The sequence below is a fragment of the Tenrec ecaudatus genome, unplaced genomic scaffold, assembly GCF_050624435.1.
Source record: "Tenrec ecaudatus isolate mTenEca1 unplaced genomic scaffold, mTenEca1.hap1 Scaffold_719, whole genome shotgun sequence".
Classification (NCBI taxonomy): Eukaryota; Metazoa; Chordata; class Mammalia; order Afrosoricida; family Tenrecidae; genus Tenrec; species Tenrec ecaudatus.
In genome coordinates this window covers 232,957-257,015 of record NW_027459613.1, presented here as the reverse complement: position 1 = coordinate 257,015, position 24,059 = coordinate 232,957, and the positions used below count along the sequence as shown (strand labels likewise).

Here is a 24,059-nt window from a genome sequence, read left to right as displayed (position 1 = left end):
GAAGGAAAAGGAAAAACAAAGAGAAAACTTGGGGTGAGGACCTTTTTGTATAGGTCACAGCCTCTAGGGGGTTGAATATTGATTCCAGATGGAGCTTGGCAGGCCTATCTGTTTTCTGTGGTCCACGCACCTGATCCAGTAGGGCGTTTTTACAGCTTAGGTGATAGCTGAGGGGATTCTTTCTGGTAGAGAAGCAGCTGGGTCAGAATGGCTAATCATGGGGGAACTTTCCACGTGTCCAAGAGCAGCGAGGGATCCAGCAGTGTATTTTTTGCTAGTGCTTTGAGGAGAATCTCAAGCATTTCTGGGCATGGGGGTGATAATCCATCTCTAGGCATGGGGATGTTAAACCATGAGGGCATAGCTTTGTCTTCAAGCAGAAATGGACTTACAAGGATATCTCTGTCTGGTGTATGGGTGAAGGTAGGGGCTGGCAATTGTGATATCAGGAGGGTGTGGGAAACAAGTGAGGATCCTTTCTTAGTGCCAGCTACCAATGTGCCAGGCTTCTGTCTGGATGGAATGCGTCAGGCTAGCTGACAATTCACCTGTCTGTTCTTGCACCACTTTTGTTTCCCTTCATCTTCTAGTTAGTTTTTAGTCCACTTTTCTATAATTTCTTCTGAAGCTCAAGGTTCCAAGATTACCTAGTTTTACTAGATCTCTTGTATCTTTGTTGTAAGTTGTCTGTATAGTTATTCATTATACCTGATGTCCTTAATTCATAAGGTGAGCATCACGGCATGCCAGTTCAATAGAACAAAGTGTTCTTGCAATTGAGGGAGAAAAGAAGTGGAGGTCCAATGTCCATCTGCTACCTTAATTCTAAACCTATCAATATTAACAAGGGTTTAGGAGGGAGGGGGTAGGGAGGGAGATAGAAAAACGAGGAGCTGATACCAAGGGCTCAATTAGAAAGGAAATGTGTTGAGAATGATGAGGTCAACAAATGCACAAATGTCCTAAACACAATGGAATGATGTATTGATTGTGATAAGGGTTGTACAAGCCCCCAATAAAATGATTTAAAAAAAAAGGGGGGCGACTGATTACAAGGATTTACATATAACCCCCTCCATGGAGTTGCACAACAGAAAAGTGGATGAAGGGAGATGTGGGCACTGTAAGACATGACAAAATAATTGATAAATGATCAAGGTTCCATGAAGCAGGGGAAAAAGTGAGGAGCTGATATAAAGGGAGTAAGGAGAAAGCAAATGTTTTGAGAATGATATCAAAAATGTACAAATGAGCGTGACACAATGTATGTACATATGGATAGTTATATGAGCCCTCAATAGAATGATTTTTATTTTTAAAAAAGGGAAAAGAGGAAGTTTCGGGGGGTGTGGGTGGTACATCTATTCCAAGCTATGCTGCTCCCTAAACTATGTGCTCAGATTAGTATTGGAAAATTCGTCTCACCTCATGGATAAAGTCAAATGGAACCCCAAGGACTCTTTCCGGAGGGCCGCGTTCCACTGGAAGAAGGCACCGGTCACCGCCTCCCCACTTCCGGTCATATTTCTCTACCGCGTATGGAATTGTCCCTTTGCAACCACCGTAGCCATGCAACCTGCGTCCTTGCCTTCCCATTGGTTGGGGATTTTTACCGCCAAAGCGCAGGCGATTTCCTAGACCTGCGCTAATAAGCGCGGCGCGAACTAGGCTGCAGGGAGCCCGCAGACTCTTCGGTCAAGTGGGCGGCCGACAAGGAGGTCCCGGTACCAGGTCTACCCGCCATGTTCTGTGAAAAGGCGACGGAGGTGGTCCGCGAACTGCACCACACGCCAGAAGGGCAGCTGCCCGCCTTTAATATGACGGGCTGGACGGCAGAGGGCGGGATGGAGGTCCGGGGAGCTTGGCTGAAAGGGGCTGGAGGGTGAGCGGGATCTCCCCTGGGCTGCTCTTTTCGCGGTTTGCTTCAGATTCCCCTGAGGGTGTGAGCCAAGTTCCCGAAGGGAAAGTAACAGCATAACAAAAGGTTACTGTGGGAGAAAGAAGGAAGTTACTGTACTACTCAGCAATTGAGCTTCCTCAAAGTCTACTTCCTTCCGTTTTGCTTCATTTTTAGCTTTGTTGCTTTTCCTTTGCTTAGCCAATACGAACTAAAGTAAATTCGAATCCACCTCCATTCTGCCGAAGAAAGCTGGAAGCTTTCTGTTCTTTTAAAGATTGACAGCCTCAGAAACCCACAGAACCAGTCGTTTTTATTGGATCTAGCGTTTTATGCGCGTTAGTGTGCGCGCACGCACTCAGTGAGCAAAATGTGATGATGAAGTAGGCCTCTGGTGCCAGACTGAGATTCATACTCTGTTCGATCACTGTGGACTCAGGCTTTCTGTGCGTCCAGTGTTCTCACCAACAAAAATGGGCATGATGATGGTACAGAGCTCTTGGTGTAGTGAGGAACTGTACCTGACACACCCAGGGCTGAGTCCCTGTATGCTGTTTCTACAAGAAATAATAATAGTGCTAACAGTCGTATTGTTACTATTATGATTATTTGTCCACTACAATACCATGGAAGTAGGAATGATGTTCAGCACTTAGCTTGCAATTGTCTCTCCTCATAATTGTGTGAGATCTGAGCTGTCTCCCCCCACCTCAAACATGTGAGTGGAGAATTGAAGTTAGGAGATTTGTCAGTGGTGATATAGCCAGTAAAGAGCAGAGCTAGAGCTTGAACCCTGGAAGTCTGGCTCAAGAGCCTGTACGTTTAAGCATCGTAGTAAACAATCATAGGGCAGCAACTAGATAGATGTCAGTGAGAGGACCAAGAAACACAAGTGAATAGAATGCAATGTGGTAAGTGAAACTGGTGTTGCGTAGATGGGAGCATAAAGAGAAATGCTACTGGGGGGTTGGGAGTGGGTGTTCGAGCCTTGTATGAAGTATTAGCCCTCACACAGGCAGGTGATAAACAATGGCTTAAGACTCATGATCACAACTGGAAAGGTTATGTATGGAGATGTCAATGGTGGGTTCTAGGATTAGAAAAACTTCGGCATTATTCCACAGGCATTTGGAATCAGGTAGAGGTTTTCAGGTAGGGGTGTGGCGGGATGTTTTTATATTTTGGAGTACTTATTGGCAGTAAAATGAGGCCTGGAGTTATGCATTGGGCTGCTAGCCTAATGGTCAGCAATTCAAACACACCAGCCATTCTAAGGGAGAAAGATAGCCGCTTCTGTAAAGATTTACAGCTGTGTAAACCATAGGGAGCAATTTTCTCCGTCCTATAGGGTCATTTAATCAAAATGTACTTAATGGAAGTGGTTTTGGTTATTGGCAATATGGAAAATGCATCAGAAGAGAAGAACTAATGGAGGCAGAGAGATGAGCTAGTGGTGAGAAATGTGGATGATTGAAACTCAATTCTACAGATATTGATAAATGAGTTTTTTAAGTGATTGAAGACTAGCAGGACTTGTAACTTTTAGAATTGTGGAGATGAAATGGGTAATAAATGACATCAAGAGTAAACAAGGCTATTCATCATCATCAGATATTTTCAACATATAATTGGCTACAGGGTTGGTTGAACCCAAGACTGTATTTTGGCTGAAAGAATATGTGATGTCACTTCTTTTCAAATGGTCAACTATCTTATTAACATTTATGAATTTTAGAATTAAAACATTTTATTTGTCTAAGTGAAAAATTTCTATCTTAAGGTAGATGGTAGGAAAAATTCCTTTGGCTTTTCTTTTCTTGCAATACAAACCAAAACTGTGTCTTTGGGGGGAAAAATTGGGAGAAATATTTTAAAACTTGTATTTGTTGTTTTTGCAGTGAAAATGTGTACTTTCATGCTCGATTAAGCCTTTATTTTTGATATAGGTACATAAATAGCCAGAATTTATGCAATGGCTATGGATTTTAAATAAATTATATATATAAATTGAGGATAAATGTAGTACAGATAGATTTAGGGGATTAATTGAATGCATTGGGGAATCCATGGATATATATCAAAAGCAGTTTATATATTCCAGGAGGATGGACTCAGACAAATTCTGGAGAAGATGAAGGCTTTATATGAACAAAACCAATCCGATGTGTAAGTTTTCATAAGATTTTTTTTAAGTTATCAGAGTTAAGAATTAATTAGAAATAATATTAGCTAGTTGATTTTGCATCATATTTGGGTTTTTTTTAATCTCTGTGCACCTGATTATATTCTAACTATATAATTTAGCCCAGCTCTAAAGGACTTAATATTGCTTATTGTTATATCTGCATTTTGGGTGCTTTAATGCATATTTGTTGGTTGATTGATATGACGGAATTAGGATAGACCCAAATTGAGATACAAGTGAATAAAAGCACTAACAAAGTGGAATACATACATTTTACTTTTTAAAAAAATTAATAGATGTTTTAATGCATTGAGTAAAGAGAATAGACAATATATAGTAGGCAGTATAGACAATAGACAACATGATAGCTACATGTTGGGCTGCTGACTGCAAGATCAGCTGTTTGGAACCATCAGCTACTCTGAGGAGGAAAGATGAAGCTTTCTACTCCTATAAAGTGACAGTCTTAAAAATCCAGAGGGGCAGTTCTACCCTGTCCTATGGGCAGAACTGCTTTGGGTGGAAATCAACTCACTGGCAGAGTTTGGTTTGAGTATCGGCGCAGTAGAGATTATTCATAGTTGGAGTGGAGTTTATACAGAACTAGTGCTGCAGAAAGCTCAAAAGGTTTCTAGATTTACAGATAGTAAAAGTTCAGCCTGGGATTTGGCACAGTGAAGAATTTGAGCTGTAAGACAAAGTAATAGTGCCCTGTGATTTGGTCAAAAAACAAACCAAGCTCACTGCCATTGAGTCAATGCCGACTCATAGTGACTCTATGGGACAGGATAGACTGCCTGTGTGGGTTTCTGAGCCTTTTTTAAAACAGTTTTATTGGTACTTAATCCACATATATCACACAATTCAATAGTTCAGTCATATCAAGAAGACTTACATAATCATTAACACAATCAATTCTTTAGAGATAAAATTACAAATAATGAGTAAGAAAGAAAAGACCACCTTGTCTTAGAACAAGCAAGAAATGCTCTCACCTAAACAGCAGTTGTCAACCTGTTGGTTACGACCCGTTGGCGGTCAAACAACCCTTTCACAGGAGTCACCTAAGACCTGAAAACACATTTCCAATGGTCTTAGGAACCAAGACACTGTTCCTCTAGCTGTCTCTAGGCAGGGCTGCCCATATGCAGATATGCCCACATACGAGTAACTGGCGTGAAAACTGTTACCCATGCTACACTATGCTTTACAACAAAATTAATTTCATTTGTAGTTAGAAATTAGTCTTTCACAATAGAAAATGTTTTTGTGATTAATCACTCTGCTTTAATTGTGTTCAAATTGTAACAATGAAAATACTTCCTGCTTATCAGGTTTTACATGACGATTCATAACAGTAGCAAAATTACAGTTATGAAGTAGCAACAAAAATAATTTTATGGTTGGGGGGGTCACCACAATATGAGGGACTGTAGTAAATGTATATTAGGAAGGTTGAAAACCACTGACCAAGAACAAGTTCAGGTTAGAAGGGAGGTCATCTGACCATGTATCCAGTTCATTCCAGCATAATCACACTTACAATGATCTCTATCTGATAGAAAAGCTGTTCGAGACACTTTCCTGTGACTAGAGGGGATCTGCTGGTGGCTTAATCTGACTAGATACTCTGCAGATGGGTTTGGGGCCCCCCTATCTTCTATAGCATTCTATAAATTGGGTCTTCGAAATTTGGGTTCTGATACTTTTCCCTTTGTCATTTTTGAATTTTGTTTTGCGTGCCTTTGGGTCACGCAAGCTGGTGTGCTTCTTCTTTGTGGACATAGTTCACTCCTCGTTTAGATGACTACTTGTTTGAATTTAAGACTCCACACACTATTCCGATTGATAGTGAGCACCATTTGTTTTCTTCACCACACTTAGCTATAGCACCCTTATCTTCAGTGATCATTACATGAGGTGGGCAAGGCCATGTTATCCAAACTAACTGTCTTTGGATTGGGACTAAAGTTAAATTGGGGCCAGAATCCATCTGCTTGTCCCTGGGATATGCATAGCTCGGGTTTACTTTGACAGCCATACTATGACAAATTAATACCCTGTAAGACCAACTACCCCACCAACAGCAGCAAAACAACTAGCAGACAACTAAAGAGAAACACAAACAAAACAAGCAAATGAAAGGCAGGGAAAAAACCCATAGAAACAGAAAAGTAACACATTGTCAATCATTCCCCCTGGAGTATAAGATGATTGCACTGGCAACACCATCAAGTTTTCCGATGACACATCATTCTGCTGTAGGTTTGAGGAGTCTGCAAGTACAGTTCTAACTTGAGCCAAAACCCATGAGTTGTTGCTCCACACAGTTAGATCTCATATTCAGTTGAATTCTGTTTACCCTAAGCAGGGGGGATCGATGCCAGGGGAAACATCCTGGATCAATTCTTCCAAGTTTAAATCCCTGCCCAACAGATCAAAGCCAGTCATATCACTGAGAGGGGAGCATCAAGGTACTAAATATATGGTGATTCTGAGTCCCTTTTGATGGACTCCAACCAAATGGGGTTCCCCCCAAGGTCCAATGACCATCACTTCCACAGGTCCAGGGCAGCCACTCTGCTTCCTCTTCTATCTAAGCACCCCAGTCCTCAGTCCAAGGGTACAGGCACCTTTGAGGCCAGGCTCAGTTCATTCTGCTGGGCCTCTGTGTTAAGCGCTTGTGTAGCCCGAGTGATGCCATGCTGACCACAAGGTTTACCGTACCACAAGGTCAGCATCCAGTGACATCTTGGTGTTTAGTCCATGGCATGTTTTATTGAGCTTTGGCTAGAGACATATTTGTAGTGTTTACCCAGGAACATAAAATCTGTCCCTATAGGTTCCCTACAATCATTGTTTAGCACCCCTTCCCAATGTGAGGATATTTCTCCCCAATCACCTACCATGCTCGCCAACAGAACTATCAGTGATGTTCCTCTCCCCTGGCCTAAACTTGATTTCCTGGCAAGGTTCTTTCATTTCTGTGGGGATTTGCCCCAGCCTTGTCTTGGTGTAGACCCTCAGGTGGATGGTCTTATCCCATATCCCACCTCTTTGTGGAGTGACCCACTTTGGAGGATATTTTTGGTTTAAGGATTATTTTAGGACTTGGGTTTTTCCAGTTTACGTGGCTCTAGAAAGTCTAGAGTTCTTGGTAATTTGAAATTCAATTTTGAATTTTTCCCTTTTGATCAGCATTCGTTTATAGATTCTTTAATCAAAAAGTTCACACTATCAATAGAATTGCCATGTGCCCCTGGGGGTGATTGATAATGTTCTCTAATATAAAATTACAATGATGTCTCTTAAGATTAACCAGAGATGTACGTAAACCATAGATAACATGAATGGGATTTAGACTTGCATTTAATTCTAGCCCAATATGAGAATTAGTTCTTGTGACTTGGCCCTTTTTGATGCTCACTGAAGATATGGATGCTATAGCAAAGTGTAGTAAAGAAATTTAGATGGTATGATTTTTAGAAAGAATGGCGCATGGGGGTCTTATTTTTCAACAAGCAGCCTTCTGAGTGAAATGTCACCTAAGTCCACATGGAAGAAGCACATCAGCCTTTGTGACCAGAGGAGTGTGAATAATTAAAACTCAAATATGAAGGAGGGAATAGTATTAGAGCTTAAATTGTGAACACCTGATTTGCAGAAGGATATGGATGACAGTGGAAATCCAAAATCATTTGCAAGTTCCACACAAGTGGTTTAAGATTCCGGTGAATCCTCTCTGACTCAGTTGAAGGATGTCAGTAGTCTTGCTATCAGACAGAGAGTGTTATAGAGATGATTACAATAAAGCATGATATCATTTGACCTCTGTTTTGACCCATTTTACTTCAGTAAAAACAAAGTGCAGGGGAAATACGTATGGATAAAGCTCTGTGAGTCCTCTCTGAGCATAGACAAGTGTTGTGGTTAGCCTTGCTGTTATGCAGAGTGCATTGGAAAGTGGATTATTGCAGATGCAATTCCTTTAAAATTTAGCACCATAGCCATTGATCTCCTTTTTGACCCATTTTAAATTGATTTTAGTTTTTTATATTTTCTATCTTTTCAGTTGGGATACTTTTGTTTTACTTTGTTATTTTTAGTAGGTTTTTTGCTGTTTTTAAATGTTTTAGTGTATATGAAATCTAGGGTAGGTATATCTATTGAGACAATATCTTGATTAATGGTTCCTGAGTTGTGGCCGGGGCGGTTTGAAGGAAGTGAGTACAATAATAACAGTGAGTACAAGAAGGAAGAAAATGTTCTAAATTCGATTGTGGTAATGATTGTACAACTCTTCTTAATATGATTGAACCATTTAATTATATAATTTGCGATGGACTTTTTAACAGTTTATTGGTATATAATTCACATATCGTTGTAGAATCATCACCATAATCAGGTTTAGATATTTTCTTCATTCTTGGACTCATTGTTATTAGCTCCCCATTTCCTCCCCACCTCCCCTGCCCTGCCCCAAGGAACCATGAATCCAGTTACTGCCTCTGATTCACCTATCTTGGATTTTATATACAGAAAAACAGTGAAAACAATAAAAACAACACTAACAAGACTATGAAAGTAAAACAAAAACCTCAGTCAAAAGAAAGCTACAAGTATCTTAAGAACTAGAACACATTTAGATGGCTCATAAGGGAGAGCAAATGGTGGGGTGCTGAGTTTGAACCTAACCGCATCCGCAGGAATCCACTGCGCTCTGCATGCTAGCGAGGCCCTCCACCCCTCGTCCATGGTCACAGTGAGGCTCCAAGGGTTTGCTTCATGAGTATTTTCCCTTCACTTTTTTTTTAAATTGAAACAGCTTTAAAATGGGTCCAAAGGAAAATCAAATAAGATATACTGCATTTTGATCTATGTCTGACATATTGATTTACAGTGTCTGATAATAGAGCTCTTCACATCCCTCAGCTATAACGAGAGGGAATTCACAAGAGGCTTGATCTCTTTGTGGACCCTCTAAATGGATTTTGGGCTTCCACTGACAACCATAGCCTTCTACAAACCAATTGTTCACAATTTAAGCTTTGATATCATTCCAGCCTTTAGATTTGGATTATGTTCACACAGGCTGATGTGCTCCTTCCATGTGACACCCCACTTAGATGGCTGCTTGTTTGAAAACAAACCTTTAAAATCCCCAACACTATTTTTTCTAATAGCTGGGCACCATCTAGGTTCTTCACCACATTTTGCTGTAGACTCATATCTTCAGTGATTTCTTCATGAGGGCAACCACTAAGCAGGACCATGTCATAAGAACTAGCTGTTCTTAGATTGGGACTAGAATTAAGTACAAGCCTAAAATCCACTCATGGTTTATAAATGACTCTGGTTCACCTAAGAGACATCATTGTCATTTTATGTTACAGAACATTATCAATTATCATCCCCTTGCTGACTCATGACAACTTTATAGGGCAGGGTAGAACTGTCCTGTGAGTCTCCCAGCCTGCACATCATCACAGGAGTAAAAAGCCTCATCCTTCCCCCACAGACTTGGCTGGTGACTTTAAACTGCTGATGTTTCACTTAGGAGTCTAATGTGTAGCCGGTACACTTTGATGGTGTCATTAGTTTAGCCAATGTTACAGAATTTAGAACATTGTCGAGAAAGGGAAATTATACAAGTATGGGCCAGCTATGAACTGCAATACATGAATTGTTGACTTGTGTAAATTAAACCTTTAAGTGACTGAGCACTATTTACAGAAACAACAGGAGTTGGTGATAGGGCAAACGTTCCAATAATATTTACAACAGCAGAGCCACACCTGCCATAAAAAGCAAAGAAGCATTAAAACAGACTGGTAGTTCTGGGCCACTGTTCTTGGTGGCAAGAGATTGAAACCAAGTCCCGTGCTGTGGTTGACTTCTTTCACTAGTTTAATGACATCGAGTCCCATCCATATTATAGATTGTGCCAATTCTTCATTTCTCCGATTGGCTGAGTAACATCAGCAGCAGCAGTAGTGTGTACACATATATATCACATTTTCCTATTCATGGGCATTAGGTGGTTCTTATCTTCACCCATTGCAAATAGTATAGCAAGGAATGTTGGTGTACAAGTCTGTTTGCATGTCTTTTCAAATCTGGGTGTAGTAGATCAGATTTTTGTTGAGCTGCGACACTACTACCTACATTAGCGATACCATTTTACATTCCTACCAGCAATGGATACAGGAAATTTTTTTTTTTTGGTAGTGAGTTTGGTTAGGTTTATTTATTTTATTAAATCCTTTTATTGGGGGCTTGTATAACTAACTCTTTGCACAATCCATAAATCCATCTATTATGTCAAGCACATTTGTGGCCATCATCATTCTCAAAACATTTTCTTTCTTCTTGAGTCTTTGGTATCCGCTCATTTTTTACCCTTCTTCTCCCTCCCTCCCTACCTCACAAAACTTTGATAATTTATAAAATTTTTTTCATGTCTTACACTGTCCAATATCTCCCTTCACCCACTTTTCTGTTTTCCACCCCCAGGGAGGGGGTTATATGTGGATCGTTGGTTCCTCTTTTCTCCCCCACCTTCCCCTTACCCTCCTGGTATTGCTGCACTCATTGATCCTGAAGGGTTTATCTGCCCTGGATTCCCTGTGTTTCCGGCTCTTATCTGTATCAGTGTACAGCCTCTGGTCTACCCGGATTTGTAAGGTAGAATTGAGATCATGATAATTGGGGGAGGAAGCATTAAAGAACTAGAGGAAAGTTGCGTGTTTCATCAGTGTTATACTGCACACTGACTGGCTCGTCTCCTCCCTGTGACCCTGCTGTAAAGGGATGTCTACTTGCCTACAGATGGACTTTGAGTCTCCACTCCGCACTCCCCCTCATTCACAATGATGATTTTTTTTGTTCTTTGATGACTGGTACCTGTTCCTATAGATACCTCGTGATCACACAGGTTAGTGTGCTTCATCCATGTGGGTCTCTATCTTCAAGCCTTTAAGATCCCAGAGGCCATATCTTTTGATAGCTGGTACCATCAGCTTTCTTTTTCACATTTGCTTATGCACCTGTTTTGTCTTCAGCAATCATGTAGGGAAGGTGAGCATCATGGAATGCCAATTTAATAGAACAAAGTGTTCTTGCATTGAGGGAGTATTTGAGTAGAGTCCCAATGTCCTTTAATACTAAACCTATAAATACATGCACATTAGATCTACTTCTCCATCATCATATATAAATATTGGCATGTACACACCTGTATTTAGACCTTTAAATACTCTTTGACTCCTAATTCTTTCCTCTATTTCCTTTTGCTTTCTTCTTGTCCCACTATCATGCTCAGTCTTCATTTGGATTTCAGTAATTCCTCTAGGTTATACTGCTCTTGATCAAGCCCTACCAGGCCTCCTGCACCCTCCTGGCCATTGATTTTGAATCACTTATTGTTCCCTTGTCCCTAGGTTTGTTAACACCCACTTCCTTTCCCCCCACCCCCGCCTCCCCTGCTCCCATATCTCCCCAGAACCAGCAGTCCGTTGTTTTCTCCTTCAGATTGTTTATCCCGCCTATTTTTTCTAGATAGAATTGCAGAGATAATAATATGCACAAAAAACAAGACAGAGCAAAACGAAGCAACAAAAGAAAACCAAAAAAAGACAAAAAAAAAAAAAAAAAGAAAAGCCTGTAAATAGTTCAAGGTCTGTTTGTTGACCTTTAGGAGTGTTTTCCAGTTGAGTCTGATGGGGTGGCACACTCTGGCCCCAAAGTCTATTTTTTTACTCCCTCAAGACTTCTTTGCTCTGCTTCCTTTGCTGTTTTGTTGCATGGCTCTTAGTGTTTTGCCTCAGTGTGATAGGGTCAGATTGGGCACAGTTCCCACACTGTGTTTCCAGTGTTGTCCCCTGGTAGCACTATGGGTCAGTGAGGTACATCGTGTCTCATAGTGGACTGGCCATATGGTCCTCTCTGTGCTTTGACTTCTCTGAGTGGAAATATCGTCCTCAGGGCTTGGTGGGCCAGGATGTGTTCCACTTTGAACTACTTTCTTGTATTCATAACACTTGTAAATTCTTGTTTTAAAAATTTGTCCCCCATCTTCCTGATGTCCTTCTGAGAAAACAATCACTGTAAGCAATGTCTGGTTAAATTATATATCAAAAGAAATCTTTTTATTTACCCACCTATAAATGTGATTTTTTTTAGGACATTTGATGTATGTTTTTAAGTACTTGGTATTAGGTGTATTTGTGCTTAGTTTGTACAATGTAGACCATAATCTGGTACCCATAGAGTGACAGCAGATAGAAAAACGTAACAGCACAGGGTGTGCATTTTTCCTGTTTTCAGGGCCTAGTGCATTATGTGGAACAAAGCATGGTGGACCCTTTTTATATTCATCTAATTGCTTTAAAATGCTAAAGTAGATACTTACTCCTTTTGTTCTTCTGGTTTTAAAATGTGATCCATATCAAGTGTCTAAGAAGATGTGCATTTTATAGGGTGAAACTACTTCCTCTGTATATGAAAAAACCCTAAAGTATAGTAAAAAATATAGATGGGGAAATAGCAAATATTTGTTGAATGAATAAACTGCTGACTCCATGTCCAGCTACAGTAGTGTGGTGAGGATTCGGAAGTGCTCCTAGAAGCGGAGTGCTCATACAATAGAAACATCATGTAAGACCACCTTCTTCGGGCCATGATGTCAGGTTTTCTCTTACCTCAGTGAACAAATAGGACACTTGTTTTTTGAAATAATAGAAAGCAATCAGTGTGCAAAACTGTACAATACCAACTGGTTAAAGGAGATTAAATTATTATAGTATCATTGCATTGACAAGTTAGTTAACTTGGCTTTTTCTTACTTTAATCTTGTAATGTGTAAATAAAAGTTCTGAAGTAGAAGCAGCACAATTTGCTTAGGTAAACTGTTACGTACAAATAGGTAAAAATGTGTACGTGTATCAGTCCTTTGAAAAATATCATGGAAACATTAATTTTTTTGGTTCTGTAGTGCCAGGAACTGGATTTAATGGTTTCTTGTGGGGATTGTAGGGGTGGTTGGTGGGAAAGAGGAAGCTAATAACAATGAGTACAAGAAATAAGAAAATGTTCTAAAATTGATTGTAGTGGTAATTGTACAGTTTTTTGTACAATTCTTAATAACTATTGAATTGTTTGATGTGAATTGTTACATGTCAATAAAACTTAAAAATTTTTGTTGTTCTGCAATGTATTTATCCATTTTCTCTTTAATTCTCTTCCGAGTAATGAAGCAAAATCAGACGGAAGAAGCAATTTGATACCAACCATCAAATTTCGGCACTGTTCTTTGTTAAGAAATCGACGCTGCACTATTGCGTACTTGTAAGCTGCTGTGATTTTACTTGTAGTAGCAGGAAACAAAGAAGAGTTTTCCATGGGGTTTCTCAATTAAGTTTCTGGTTGATAGCAACAGATCTCAGATTTATTTATCTCTGTGGTTATGCATGGAGCCCTGGTAGCATGGTTACTTGTTGGGCTGTGATCTACATGGTCCACAGTTCAAAACCACTAGTAGTTCCGAGGGGAAAAGGCCGTGTTTCTATTCCTGTAAATAATTACAATCTCGGAAACCCACAGGGGTTTGCTATGAGTCAGCATTGGCTTGATGGAAGTGAGAGTGTTTTCAGTGTTTATGCGCTGGACTGTTAACCAGAAACAGCATTTCAAAACCACCAGCTGTTCTGCGGGGAAAAGATGAGGCTTTCTACTCTTAAAAAAGAGTTACAATCTCGGAAACTCACTGGTGCGCTTCTATCCTGTCCTTACAGTGTCAGTATGAGTCAAACAACTCCATGTGGCAGTGAGTTATTTCTTTTAAGTTTGATTTAATGTAAGCATTTTAATTTCGTTTTTCCAGTTTAAAATTTGTATTGTAAAAGATTGCACTATTCTTGAAAGCAGAGAGAATAATATAGTGAAGCTCCTGGAGTTGTCTTATAAATTTAACAATACATTTTCCATAATTTATGACATATGTATGTTAGGCTACTTAAAACTAAGTACTAAACATCAGATAACATTTTACCACTATATACTTTAGGATACATCTCTAAGAAATAAGGGCCTTTCTGATCTTTTTCCACATTACTGCTGTGTCACCATCACAGTTACGACAATGAACAGTGCTAGGGGCATCAGCCCAGTTCCTATTCCCGATTTCTGGTAGTCCCAAAGATGTCTTCTTAGAGTAGATCTATTTGCATCAGAATCTTAAAAAAAAAAAATCCACAAATGACAGTTTAGTTGATAAGATCCTTGAGTCCTTACTGATAGAACAGTGTCTGATTTCCTGCTTGTTTCTATGCTAATACTCTCAATGTCCTAGGTATGACCGGTTACTGCGGATTCGTGCACTTAGGTGGGAATATGGCAGTGTGTTGCCTAATGCTTTACGATTTCACATGTCTGCTGAAGAAGTAAGTTAGCACTTTTTCAAGTTAATGATTTTGGGAAAATACTGAGATCCTGGCTTTTTTTTTCTACAATGATGTTTACTGGTATTTCTCTGTTTTCTGTAAATTTTCTATATTTTGTTTGTGAGAATGTGTAGAGGTAAATATAAACTACTAACTCAGCAGTTTGTATATATAATTTATTGACACATACTTTTTGAATTAAGCAACCATTCTTACCATACTTTTCTGAGTTATTCCTCACTAGCATAAGCTTACTACTCCAAGATTCCTAGCTAATCTTTTGAGTTGCTATCATTTGATCCATGATTTGATCACCTTTTCAGCAATAAGTTTTCAGCGTTTTTTAAGCAGTTAGTACTTACTGCGATAGGCATGGGAAGTATAAAACCAAACTCATTACTCTCAAGTCGATTGTGACTAAAACTGCCTCAGAGGTTTATAAGGCTATACATTATTTTTGTTTTGAACTGTCTTATTTGGCACATAATCCATATACACTATCAATCTTTATGGAAACCAACTGCCATATTTTTCTCTTACAGAGTAGCTAAGTGGATTCAAATTGCCAACCTTTCCATTAATAGTGACAAATGTGGCAACTGCCATTGGGGTACCCTCCTGGAAGGGAGTAGTAGTAAGTAATTCTAGTGCTACAGGGAAAACTGACAAACAATAAAAAAAGGAGTTTCTTTTATTTATTAGTGATTCATCAGTGGAGTTGAAAAGCCGACATTATTCTTAGGAGATATGTAGTTTTCTAGTCAGCATGAATAAATATTCAGAATAAGATGAGTATTTGTCACTGAAGGTAGGGTGCTAGACCAGTATTTCAAGATAGAACATTAGAGTCAGAACACTTGGTTTCAACTCCTGACACTGCTTTCTAATCTTGGGCAAGTAACCTCATTGCTCTGTGTTCACTCCTTTATTTACAAAATGGGGTCATAGTGTGTCCTACTACAGCCTTGGTTCTCAACCTTCCTAATGCCACGACCCTTGAATAGAGTTCCTCATGTTGTGGTGATCCCCAATCTTAAAATCATTTTTGTTGCTACTTCATAACTGTAATTTTGCTACTGTTGTGAATTATAATGTAAACATCTGATATGTAGGATATATTTTTAGTTTACAAATTGAACATATTTAAAGCATAGTGATTAATCACAAAAATAGGTAATTATATCTTGTGAAATACTGATTTCTAATTATAAATAAATGAAATTTTGTCTTGAAGCATGGTGTAGCATGAGTAACAGTCTTAATATAACAATAGTGAACTACATTGCTACATTTTGCGACAGTGTGCGTAAAAAGCCAGAAGGTTGAGATAGTTTCTTTCTCACTAGATCAGAAATTCTCCAGACAGTCTTTGCAAGAGCACAAGATCATCTTCCACAACAAATCTACTTCTTTATTTAGACTTGATAACAAACAAGCTGGAAAACCCTGTTTCACAAAGATAAGTTGTTGGAAATGGAAGAAAAAGGTGCAACACAGTCTCAGACAGAACAGGACCTGACTGCAAACACTTGATCCAGAATTTTGTAACTGGCATTATAGAGAAATCAGTTCTCGCTGCATCGCTGTTAGTTCAATAAACGTCTCTTGTGCTATCTCAGGAACATCTTCAACTTTGACTGCAAATGGGCTTCTGGCAAGTGCAAATGAGGTGTCGGGTAGATTTGGAAAGTACGATGAAATTTCATCTGCAAGCATATGCAAGTGTTCTTTCACAGAAATTGTAATCCTTTTGTCTGGTTCAGTGTCATGTTCTTCAAAGAAAACAGATAGGGTAGGCATGTAAATTTTATTTTCTTTTTATTATTTTTTTGGTAAATTTTATTTTCATCCAATTTTTTCCCCCAAAGCTGATGTTTCCTTTGGAATGATCAGATATTTTCAGATAAATCAAGGCATGTTGCATTTTGTCCTTGCAGTAATAAATTGTAACTCATTCAAGATGGCAAAGATGGCAATCAAACTATTTTCTGTATCTCACTTTTATCGCTGCAAAATGCTTTGAACTGCGGTCATGTTTTCTGATAAAAAACGTTTTGAGTTCATCACCATGCTCAAAAACACCTTTTAAAACTTTTCCTCTGGACAACCGTCTCACTTCAGTTGCGAAAGCAGTAGACTGTTTAAAGTGCTCGCCTTTACAAAATTGACAGAATTTATGATGCTTCTCATTACTTCTTATAACTCTTTTGGCCGTGCATTTGTTGCTAATATTTTCTGAGGAGTTATACAGTGAGTTCCGGTGACTTTCGGTGACTCAGTACCAAACGTTGAAATTCAGATTGACATCCTAGCATAGTGGAGCATCATCTGCAAACACCACAAACCTTTTCCCAAGAGATCTTATGCTCTTTCAGAATGAACCAACTATCAAATACATCACGTGTAGTAGTTGCCATTTTAAGAGGTTTGCAAAAAAAGAAACTCATATTTAAAGTCGCCATCATTAATATGCCTCAGGTAAACAGTAACTGTGAACAGTTTGCAACGTCTGTAGATTCATCACGCTGGATGCTAAATATTGGAAGTGGAGCAGATTTACTTTCCTGGATTATCTGATCAAGAATATCAGCAGCCTTGTCTGCTATTCTTCTGCAGGCAGTGTCATTTGATAAGAAAATTGCGCTCAATTTTGTAACAAATTCATCTCTGATCATAACTCGAACAATTTACTGGCCCCTGGCAACAGTGAATCCTCAGCAATGGTGTAGGGTTTCATAGCGCTGGTGATTCTGAGTGCCACCAAATATGAAACTTCAATGACTGCTACGTTTTGTTTGTGGTACTTGCCACCAGTGTCAAGTCTGGCTTTCTTGAGTTTATCATCAGCTTTGCTTTTAAAATAGTTGGTATCCTTGCCAGCAAAGCTCGGATATTTGCTATCAAAATGGCATATTAGTTTGTTCAGCTTCATAGATTCAACTAATAGAACTTCACAACAAGTAAGACATTGTAGTTTCTCAGTTCCTGCTGTCATTGAAGTAAAACCATACCATAAAAAATCCTCACTATCTTTTCTTAACGTTCTTCTACATGATCCATTGTCATGGGATGGTTGGCTAATGAAAATAATATATAACCATAGCTTTAATAATACAAAAGATGGCTCTCCCTCCTCCACCACTGCCACCTCCTCCTGCTGTTCCTGCAGCTGCCTGTGTGCTCGTTTGGTGCGGACCTGGTACCTCTTTTGAGAAGACTTCAGCATTCACCCTGGCCAACAAAAAACTCAAGGGAGGAGTCAAGACTGAGAACAATGATCAGATTAACTTGAAGGTGGTAGGGCAGGATGGTTCTGTGGTGCAGTTTAAGATTCAGAGGCACACCCACTTAGTAAGCTAATGGAAGCCTATTGTGAACAGGGTTTGTCAATGAGTCAGATCTGATTTGATTCGACAGACAGCCAATCAATGAAACAGACACACCTGCACAGTTGGAAATGGAGGATGAAGATACAATTGATGTGTTCCAGCAGCAGACAGGAGGCATCTTCTAAGGGAGCCTGCTCCTTTCCTCCAGAACTCTCTTCCAGCCGACCAAGAATCCATTCTTGATTAGAAAACCACAGTTTGATTCCACCACCTCCTGACAACTACAGTATAGTTTTCTCTTTATTTCATTTCCCCTTCCTCATTCCTTTATTGTACACAAAGTAACTGGTGCATGTACACAAGCATATTAAATTTTTCCCTTTGTTTATTTATTCGTTTACTAAATCACCAATGGTATGTTTTGATCAACATCAGGTGGAGATGGGATGGGGAAAACACTGGTTCTGTGAAAGCTCCCCTTCTCCATCAGTGGCTTGCTCATTCAGCTTCTCTCTTTGTATTTCAGTAGGTTATTTTGCTCTCACTGTTTAACAAAAACAAAAAAAAATGACATGAAAAAAATCCTTGCATGCCTTGTTCGATTGAAGAATTTTTATGTTTTTCATTTATCATTGTAAAACCAAGGACAGTTTTATAACATTTTTGTATGTAGCTATTACATGTAGGGCAATCTGTCTTTAAGTAGGCATAAATTACTCTCAATGAAGCCTAGATAGTTTTCCCTTCAAGTCAAGCGTCTTGTTTAAATTTCTTATTTAAAAAAAAAATAGTACTAAAGATGATACATGGCACAATTTAGTCAATACAGTTTATTAAAATTTCCTATGATTTAACATTCTCTATGTTGTGTTTTTACATACCTGTTACTATCACAAGGAGCAGTATTCACATCAACCACAGCTGAATATAAAAAGACCAATCAGCATCCAGATAAAGTTCCCATGGTACAGATATCGATTTTTTGCAGTAGTTTATGATTTTACCCAGAAATAATAATTCATGAAGTGTCATTTACCACCAATACTGCTGCTTTTAACACTGTCGCTGCTTTTAACACAGTAGCTGCTTTTAACACAGCAGCTGCTCTCTACGCATGTGTGACTTGTCCACATAAACACATTGTGGTGCCAACCCTGTCACATCCACCTTTATTTGTACAAGTTGAATGTGATGGGGTTGTCTGATTATGTCATTACGCTGCGTACTCGTATGTGGGCAGACCCTCCTGGAGATGGATAGAGGAGCAGTGACTTGGTTCCTAAGACCATTGGAAATACATGTTTTCCAATGGTCTTAAGTGACTCCTGTGAAAGGGTCCTTTGACCCCAAAAGAGGTCGTAACCCACAGGTTGAGAACTGCTGTATTAACAGGGTTGTTACAGGATGATTAAGGCTGCCCATTTGGAACATAGCATAGAACGGAATGTGATCAATGCTGTTATTGTGTGAGTTTGGTATAGTATATCACTTATGAAAGAAAGTGTTAGTCTGGGTTGACTAGAGGAACAGTCATACACTCATGTGTATAAGAACTTTATATAAAAGAGCAATTATATATTGAGAAAACATCTCAGCCCAGTTCAGATCAAGTTCCTAAGTCCGATATTAGCCTATATGTTCGGTACTAGTCGATAAATTCCTCTTTAGATTCACAGTATATGTAATGATGCCAAATGCAGGAATATCGCAGGCCAGTGGGTAGAAGGTCTTGTGGATCCAGTGGCAGTGTATGCATTTCAGTGTTGGCACGGGTCTCCTCCAGCTCTCTGACTGTCTCAGCGCAGAAAAGGAAGGCAGAGAGACTGGGTTTGATCTCCATTGAGCTACTTATTTCTGTCATGCCTCAAAATGAGGTCATCAAGCTGCAATTTTATTGACAGGCTGACAGGATATAATGTAATTGCCACGGCATGTATTCAGTAAATTTGCCATGAGTTTTATAAACAATTTACTTGCTAACTGCATTTAAAAAATTTAACTTGAGTTTAATTGACATAATTCATATACCACACAACCCAGTGGTTTAAATATATTAAAAAGAGCTGTGCAGTTATGATCTCCATCAATTTTAGAACATTTTCTTCAGTCTTAAACTCACCATTTGCCCCAGCCTGCCCTGTCCTAACCCAAAGAAACTTAATCCATTTATAGTCTTCACAGTAACTAAGTCCTATCCTAGATTTTATTTAAAGAAAATCATATGCGTATGGATTGTGATAAGAGTTGTATGAGCCCCTAATAAAATGTAAAACACAAAATAAAAAAAACACCTAACTATCCTAAGTCATCATGGCAAAATATTGAATGCTCAATAAACCACTGAAAACTCCAAAAAAAAGAAAGAAAATCATATGCAAAAAAAAACAGCCCTCAATCCAAAAGAAAATATAAAAACTAGGACAAATTTAAAAGGGACCAAAAGAGAGAAAAACAATAACGTTAAAAATTATCTGTGTTAATCTACTTTCCAATGCACTCAGTGTATAACAAGACTATTTCCATTCTTTGTTCATGGTCTAAGGAGATTCACTGGAGGCTTAATCTGTGTGGGAACTGTGCAAATGGAGTTTGGGCTTCCACTGTCATCCGCAGTCTGCTCAGGTTTTAATCTCTAATACCATTGCCTCCTCTGATCTTGGATTGCTAAGTACATTTCCATGCTTTATTTTTATTCTGTTCATGTTCTGGAGAAAGAAACAAAGTACCTCAGCTTCTTGAGGGAACTACTAAATAATTACGTTACCAGTTAATTTTTCAGGTTCTTTTTCCATGGTCTTTGTGCCGGAATCTTACATTAAGTGGACTTGAGGGGTGTCTCTTTATTATGGTGAAATGAACAGAACATGTTCTTTCTCTAATAACAATAGCTATAGTATTTTTTTAAAAACATAGAGTGTTTAAGAGTAATAGTTCTTGTAGGATTTTATCTTAAAATTTAAGTAACCAATAGATGAGGATTTTATTTTAAACATAAATACATGAACTTGTCGTGCATAAACTTTTTTAGTTTAGTACAAGGTAGTCATGACAAGGCACACAGGTAAGACTTCAAGATGCTGATTTTCGAACCAGAAAATTATAATTAAGAATTATAATGTTAGTCTTGAGATTAGATTTCCATATTTTAGACTTCATTTTGACCTTGAGTTCAATGGAAATCCCTTATAGCTGGGGTCCAAATTCGGTGTTAATAGAGTCTCTACAAGGTCTAGTCTATGGAGAGAATCACTGCCTCTGCCTTTTCCTTCTCACAGCATAAACCGAAATTCAGTTTCTATATGTGAACATTTCACTTTGAACTCACCGATAAGGGATAGGTGATGCCATCTTTAACAAAGATTAGTGTATTATTTTTTTCCATGAAGGTAGACAAATAGTAGTTTACAAGTTAGAGACTCCAAGACACTTTAGAGAGAGATAATCTTATGTCATAATTTCTTTTTTAAAAATCATTTTATTGGGGCTCATACAACTATTATCACAATCCATACATACATACATTAATTGTGTAAAACACCCACTGCCATTGACTTTTAACAATCCTTAAGGATGAGCAAAGTCGAACTGGCTCTTTAGGTTTCTGAAGCTGTATTTCTTTATAGGAGCAGAAATCCCCTTTCTCCCTAGGTGTAACTGGTTGAGTCAAACTGTTGACCTTGGCTTTAGCCAACACATAACCCAATACTAACCAACATAGTAGTGGTGGGTGCCTTCTCGTCAGTTCCGCCTCATAGTGGCCCTGTCTAGATCAGCATGAAGTACTACTGGACTCTGCATCCTCACAATTGTTATGTTTGAACCCATTGTTGAGTTACCGTATCAATTCATCTCCTTGAGTTGTTTTTGTTTTTCCCACTGACTTTGCACTGTACCAAGTATTGTGTCGTTTTCTAAGGACTGGTCTCCTGAAAACATGCCCAAAACTTGTGAGACAAGTCTTGCCATACTCATCTCTAAGGATCAGTCTGGCTGTGATCTTCCGAGACAGATTTGTTTGTTCAGTTAGCAGTCCATGGTACTTTCGGTGTTCTTTGCCAACATGCTAATTCAAAGGCATCTATTCTTTGGTCTTTATTAATTGTTGTCCAACTTTCATATGCTTATGAGGCAATGGAAAATCCCATGGCTAAGGTCAATGGAAAATCCCATGGCATTGCTCAGTCCTCAAAGTGTGACATCCTTGCTCTTCATCACTTTAAAGTAGAATTTCAGAAATCCAAAATATGTTTAGTGAAAGAAATTTGTCACAAAATAATAAATACTGTGTGGATCTATTTAAAGTACAAATAATGAACAGCACTAAACTAGTGTTTTAGGGATGCATTCTTGGGTGATAATGTAAAATTTTCAGAATGGAACAAAATGATAAGTCTCCATTTTGGGGCTGAGGATGTGTTACTCCTTGACCAGGCTGTTTCTTAATAATGTCATTAACCTGTACATCTTTGTTTTGCCTACCTTTCTGTAATTATACATAAATAAGATTCTGAGGAGATTGCAACTAATGTCACAAAACAAAATATATATAAATTACTGTATAAAACATGAGTTTTCTCTGTAAACTTTCACCCTAACCATAATAGACTTTAAAAAATAACAAATGCCTTTTATTATTATTTCCTTCCCCCAGCCCTTTGGCAACTCTTAATCTACTTTTTTACATTTATAGAATTCCGATGACTGACTTTCCTACAAATGCAGTCGTAAAATAATGTGACCTCTTGCGCCACTTTACGTGTGATAAAGGTTTACCCTTGTCAGCTACAACTTAGAACTGAATTCCAAAGTAAGCCTCACTATCTTCTATTGTGTGCACTCCTCATTTTGCTTGTCCTTCCTTCTCTTTGGGGACATTTGCATTGTCTGCTCAAGCATGTTGTTCCATTCTTATAAAAAGAGTCCGTGCAGTATTTAATGCGACCATAACTGAATCATGTGTTTTTCGTAGTGTTGTTTCTGGTTGAATGGTTTTTTTAGATCTGTGCTTAGGTCTACTGGTTTGTAAGCTATGTGATAACAAGAATTTTGTCTGTTTTGGTTGAATGCTCCATCCTAAGTGCACAGACAGTTCCTGACTCGTAGAAGACAACCATTAATGTTCGCTATATAAATACAGGAATGCCACACTCATGATCTACATGGGCGTATGTGCTGTTTGAAGTCACGATTACACAATGTTGGCAAGCTTGTTTTCTTTGTCACTTGGTAAAAAGACCATTTTTCTGTTTTCAGATAGAATGGTTCAATTGTTATAAGAAGTCCCTTGCTACTTACATGAGGTCATTGGGAGGAAATGAAGGTTTGGACATAACACAGGATATGAAGCCTCCCAAAGCTTATATATTGAAGTAAGTTTTACCTCTTGAGAATGGATTTTATTGAATGTGTGGATTATGCTCCTATTATGTAAGAAGGGGATATGAATATAGTTTTGTTAGGTGCCACCAAGTCCTATTCATAGTAACTAGATGTACAACAGAATGAAACACTGCCTTGCCCCGCACCCTCTTCTCAAACATTGCTGTTTGAGCCCATTATTGCAGTCCTGGTGTCAATGTGTACCACTGAGAGGCTTCCTCTTTTTGACCATCCAGGGACTTGCCATCCAGATGACATATACACGGAGTCGGCCTCTTTAAGGGGCACTCCCGCTGTAGCTCTTCCAGCATAGCTTTGTTTGCTCTTCTGGCTGTTGATGTTTTGTCAGTGCTTTTCTGCGATATCATAATTCATAGTTATCAATTCACCTCTGTCTTATTCATTGTTCACCTTTCATATACATATTAGGTGATTAAAAAATAGCATGGCTGGGGTCAGATAAACCGAGGACTAGTTTTCATAGTTTTACTGAGATAAAAGGACCCCTGGTGGTACAGTGGTTACACATTGGGTTGCGATCAGCATGGTCCGCAGTTCAAAACCCACAAAAACTCTGTCCCTTGACTCCACCCCTTGAGGGATAAGATGGGGTTCCTGCCAGGTCTAGAGGCCAGGTGTGTGGATTTCTCACCCAATGGGGGGGTTAAATTAAACCTCTCAAGTCTACTTTGAGATTGGTGCGGGAAGTGCTAGGCTTCTCTTTCCCCCTTGCCCCCTAATTGTGTTGTTTTGCTAACACATTTCCTGCTTGGGGGTGGCAAGGTGAGGAATGTTGAGCAAGGGCTGGTGGAACTGTAGAACAAAGCAAA

The 24,059-nt window shown here is 38.9% G+C and overlaps 1 pseudogene; it reads left to right on the top strand.

Moving 5' to 3' along the window:
* The first annotated feature begins 1,742 nt into the window (after positions 1–1,742).
* LOC142436863 (DNA replication complex GINS protein PSF1-like) overlaps positions 1,743–24,059 on the top strand; it is a 30,089-nt pseudogene continuing 7,772 nt past the window's right edge.